Raw genomic sequence first — 4,753 nt, forward strand, 5'->3', positions numbered from 1 at the left:
CTGTTTAATTCTCTTACTCTCAAAAACTCACTTCCTACAAAACAGAATCTCAGTTCACTATGAAGTCACCCATTCACTTGGCTAAACTGATAATTAGAAGGTTTAAAAAGCAAGAATCTTATCTTTTGAGATTAGATTCTCCAAACAATTTAAACAATTTAAATTCTCAGTTTCTCCAACAATTTAAACAATCAAATTATTACATTTTACAAATGAGAGACATTTTATGAGATGTAGCATTGATATATGATTTTCCCACTAAAAGCTGCACAGGGAACCCCCATTTTTCAGGCTCAGGTGGGCTCAGATATCAGACTCCCATCTCTGGCTACAAACACTCTGAGCCCCAGCCAGGTCATAAATAAAGCAGCCTGAAAGCTTTTGACTGGCTCCACCTGGACTAAGGAGCACACACCCTAATCCTCTACCTAGACAAAAATCGCAGCAAAGACCTAATAACCTTGCCCAAGGTAAGGGGCTGCATTCATCCATTTGCCAGAACACCTATTCAGTGTGTAAAGGTATTTTTCCATCTACCAAGTCCGGGCCAAAATATCTCTCAGGGCCAATTATTTACCCCTAGATGAAGGACTCGTGGAGGAAACCTCCAACCTGGGCCTTCTCCCCCCTTTCAGAGGATATCCACCCAGGAGACCTGTTGCTGATATGGATACAGCCCCCGTTCCCCATGAGATTTACGCTCTCTCCTCCAGATTTTCAAGGGCCATCCAGAGCTTACCACACTGCCTGGACTGCAACACTTTCCCAGGCACAGCTCCTCTGCCAATAGCTCTGGCACTCTTTACTCCTGCTGCATGCCTCTCAGTCTAACAAAATCCCATTTTATCATTGATCTGTGGCCCGTGGGCTCAATTCTCAAATTCCTGAGACCAAAAACTCACTGAAGAAATTCCAGTAACAAAACTACAAAATCCTTTCTAATGTCTTTTCATTTTCCCCCAAGACCCACATGGCCACATGGCCACCACCAAAGATAGAGAGCGGAAAACCTGGAACTTCCAGTTTCCCTCAGAATAGCCAGGGGGCAAAGTTGGAGCAGGGAAGAAGGGTGCACTCACACATTCGTTTCACCCCATGAATGGGGGAGGGGGCAAACCCCACCTATTGTTACCCATTTCAGTCATTCTCCAAGCACTCACACGCAAACAATCCCAATGCATTTCTTAACCTGGACAGCCTCAATTTCCCACTCGAGCTGCCACTTAGCCATAGGAGGCAAACCAACACTCCCCTGGGCCCTGTGACAGGAGGTCCAACTCCACTCTTAGAGTTCTCTCAGTCACACCACATCCACACACTCTCACACACCTCTCAACAGACCTACCGGCAATCTAAAGCCAAGAGGTGATCAGGCTCCTCTTCCACTAAAATTGTAGTGGGCTTCAAAAGGATCCTACCTTACTCTGGATGTCCTGGCACCACCTGTTACCGGTTCCTCTCTGGTGCTCAGCCTCTGCAGTGACCTGCCACAGGGACCTCGCCAGCTCGGTCTCAAGGAGACATTCCTCTGGGAGAATTTGTCCCAGGAGCGCTCTGAGGACCGCGTCGCCAGACCAGCAAGACTTCCCCACAGGGGGTGATCTGCAGGGCGGGCAGAACTCAACCCAAAGAATCTGGCTGCACAGTTTTGCCACCAAACCTCGCTTCCCATTCAGGGAGCCAAGAAATGCAGCAGGAAACCAATGCAGACAGAAGACTCCAGGCACCAGTTGATTAGAGGAAGTGGTTTTATTCCAGCCAGGAGGTAACTCGAAACACCTGTGTGTCTCCAAAACGTGCTCCCTGACTCAATCTCTTGCCTCTCTTTTATCCACTTTTCAGGGTGGGAGTGCACGTGATGGTCATAAAACAGAGAGAGACATGACATCATCCTCAAGGTCCTGGGCTCAAGGGGGAAGGTCAGATTCACCCACGTCCTTAAGACCCATAGGACCACCTGCCCTCAAAGGCAAGGGAAGTCCAGGGAAGTTACTAGGTTACAATCTAGGCCCCGCATATGTCAAGGAAGAAACATACAGACAACAGAAACACCTGCAGCTTGGCTGAGGCCTACACAGGGCGGCTAGGACAGATTCTTTTAGTTCTGCTTTTACTTTCTTGCTTCAACATAGCTTGGCAGGCACCAGGGAGGGCAGGCGGGCAAGGAGCTCTCAGTTGGAGTCCCCTCAGTTGGCTGCAAGACCCCTAGAGAAAAGGTCTGAGCCCCTCTGTGGAAGCCTGGTGCCCTGGATGCACTAGTAGAGGGGAAAGCAGTTCCTGGGAGCCCTGGCTCAATCCATCTATCAGCAGCCATGGCAGCAGAGGGGAAGGGGAGCAAAAGAGTCTGAATGGAGGAAGGCTGACACTCTGGTTGTCTCTGACCCACAGTCCAGAGGACAGCCCACCCAGAATGTCTTGGCTCTGGGATCATGTAGCTCCCACTGGGTCCCCGTGGCTGCCATAGTCTGGGCTCAATTTTGGGAAATGTTTGTTGAGAAACAAGCAAGACAAAAACTGAGGGGCTGAGAGGCTCAGGAGGATAAAGGTGCACAGTGGGTGGAGAAACCACATGGTGCCTTGCTTCCTGGCTGGGGTCTACAGCGTTAGGAAGCACTGGCAGCCTCTGCTGCTTCCTGAAGAAACTCCCAGGTCACCAGTGGCAAGAGCTTTGGGCCTTGTAAAGGTAGAAGAGCTTTCCAGCAGCTTGTGAGCCCACTGAGTGCCAGAGATAGAGGAGAGGGAGAAATAAACCTTTTTACCTACCCTTCTCACTGGACTCCAAAACTCTTGGGGTTTCCTCTGCCAATAGCCTGCACCTTGATGTTCTGCTGTGTAACTTCTTCCCGTCAAATCTCTGGTCGGTTAGTTGTGGCAAGTTCTTTTCCTGCCACTGCAGCCACTGCTCCTGGAGTAGTGTCCAGGAAGCTTCCTCTCCTCCATCCTGAGGCTGAGGAGTTCTCTCAGTGAAAGTTTCAAAAAATAGGTCTTTAGCTCTGTAGGCTGCAAGTCTGAGATCAATGTCCTACAGGGTTGGTTTCTGGTAAGGTCTGTAAGCCCCCTTCTCACTGTGTCTGGGCCTGGGACCTGCACCTGTAGACTGAGTCACTCAGGAGGCTAAGGCAGGAGGATCACTCGAGCGCAGGAATTCAAGATTACAATGAGCTATGATTGTACCACTGCACTCCAGCTCGGGCAACAAAGCAAGACCCTACCTCAAGCACCAGCTCCTTGGTGAAGAGCTCCCTCACTACCCACTAGGTGACTGTGCCACTATCAGATGGAGCAGAAAGAGCACCAGTTTCACACTGCTGTGCCTGTCAGCTGCATGTCAACTTTGCTTCTAACTGAACTCGACAAAATATCAGAGGTGCCTCACACACGGTTGTTTCAGTGAATGAGTGAATGAATGAGTAGAGGTAGAAACTGGTGACAAGTCCTAGAACTGCCAACCATCAGTGTTTTGTGGACCATGTAAAGCCTGTGCAGGGAGAAGCCTCAGTGTGAGGGACCTTGTTGCTGAGCCAGAGGACTTGGCCTCTGGTCTGTGATGACTGAACACAGGGTGAATGGTGCTAGCATTCCTGGTCCCCATGTGCAGGGGACCAGGATGGATCTTGGAGAGCACCATGTATGCCAGGTAGGAGATGCTCCAGGCCCGGATTGCTAAAGCAACAGGGGGCAAAGGCCTTCCAGGAGGGTGAGCACCTCAGCTGTTCCCTGGGTCTCCCATTCCTGGCTCATTTCTCCATGACCACAAAAGGGACATGAACACGGGGCTCCCTGCAGAGTCAAGCAGCTCTTTGACCCTGTGGTTTATGATTATCAAGTATCCAGGAGGCAGCCAATGAGGGGACTGAACACCCAGGCTTGTCCCAGAGGTGACAACATTGCTTGCATAAGACCTCTCCTGGATGCCAGCATAGGCTGAGGGCTGAGGCTGCGCTGGACACTCAGGGCTCTTGTGTGGCAGGTGAGGGGGTGTAGGTGGAAAATCACTGCTCTGAGTTGGACCTGCCTCAGGATCTGGAGGCTGGGCCATGCTTGGTGCTTGCCTCATTTGCTATCTCACCAACATAAAAGTTTGCAAGCAAGGGGGGAAAGAGCCTTTTCCAAATCGTGTGCCTGCGGACACAGGATTTCTGCAATGTACGGTCCCCAGAGAAGGTCTGGAGAATGGGAAATGTGTGGTCTGCCTGCCACAGTCAATGCACCAATAGCTGAGAGAGCCAGAAGGAGGGAGAGGGGTATAGGTGAAGGTACTTTGTATATCACTGCATCATACGAGTCACTAAATTCTCAAATACACCACAGAGGGCAGGTTTTATTTAACCTTGTTGTACAGATGAGGAAAAAAAGGCTGAGAGAGGTGAAGTGACTTGCCCGAGGTCACACAGCTAGAAGGCAACAGAGCAAGGATGGCAATGCTGGTCTTTCGGATCCTACTTTCTCCCAGTGGAGGGGCCCTGCTTCCACCTGAGTAAAAGCAGAAAGACCCCCTTGAGCAGGGTCTTCTGTTCCTGTGGGGCTGCGAGCCATGGGGCACTCACAGGGCTTTCTCTCTCTTCTCCAGGGCTTCTGGGAAGGTGAGCAGAGACGCCTCACTCTCCGGTAGACCTTGAGATTTCAGACACAGACGTCTCCCCATGGCTCCTTATTTCATCCGCATATACCAGGAGAGTGACCGCAAGGCGGTGGTGGACTTGCTTTTCCAGGGCTTGACTGAGCACATCCCTGCCACTTTCCGCCACCTGCT

The 4,753-nt window shown here is 50.8% G+C and overlaps 1 protein-coding gene across 4 annotated transcripts in view; it reads left to right on the forward strand.

Annotated features, from left to right (window-relative positions):
- LOC111721719 (N-acetyltransferase 8-like) overlaps positions 1 to 4,753 on the forward strand; it is a 26,052-nt gene that overhangs the window by 20,230 nt on the left and 1,069 nt on the right. The window contains exons 1-2 of one of the 4 annotated variants that reach the window (XR_002774259.1): positions 3,199 to 3,970; positions 4,571 to 4,747. The exons of 1 other annotated variant lie outside the window; for it this stretch is intronic. The gene's annotated coding sequence lies outside the window, so the exon portion shown is untranslated. Of the gene's footprint in view, positions 1 to 3,198; positions 3,971 to 4,570; positions 4,748 to 4,753 lie in introns of those variants that run through there. 2 more of the 4 variants (XR_002774260.1, XM_003793401.3) reach the window with 2 other exon arrangements.

This window comes from Otolemur garnettii, unplaced genomic scaffold (assembly GCF_000181295.1).
Source record: "Otolemur garnettii isolate 467f Iridium unplaced genomic scaffold, OtoGar3 scaffold00068, whole genome shotgun sequence".
Classification (NCBI taxonomy): Eukaryota; Metazoa; Chordata; class Mammalia; order Primates; family Galagidae; genus Otolemur; species Otolemur garnettii.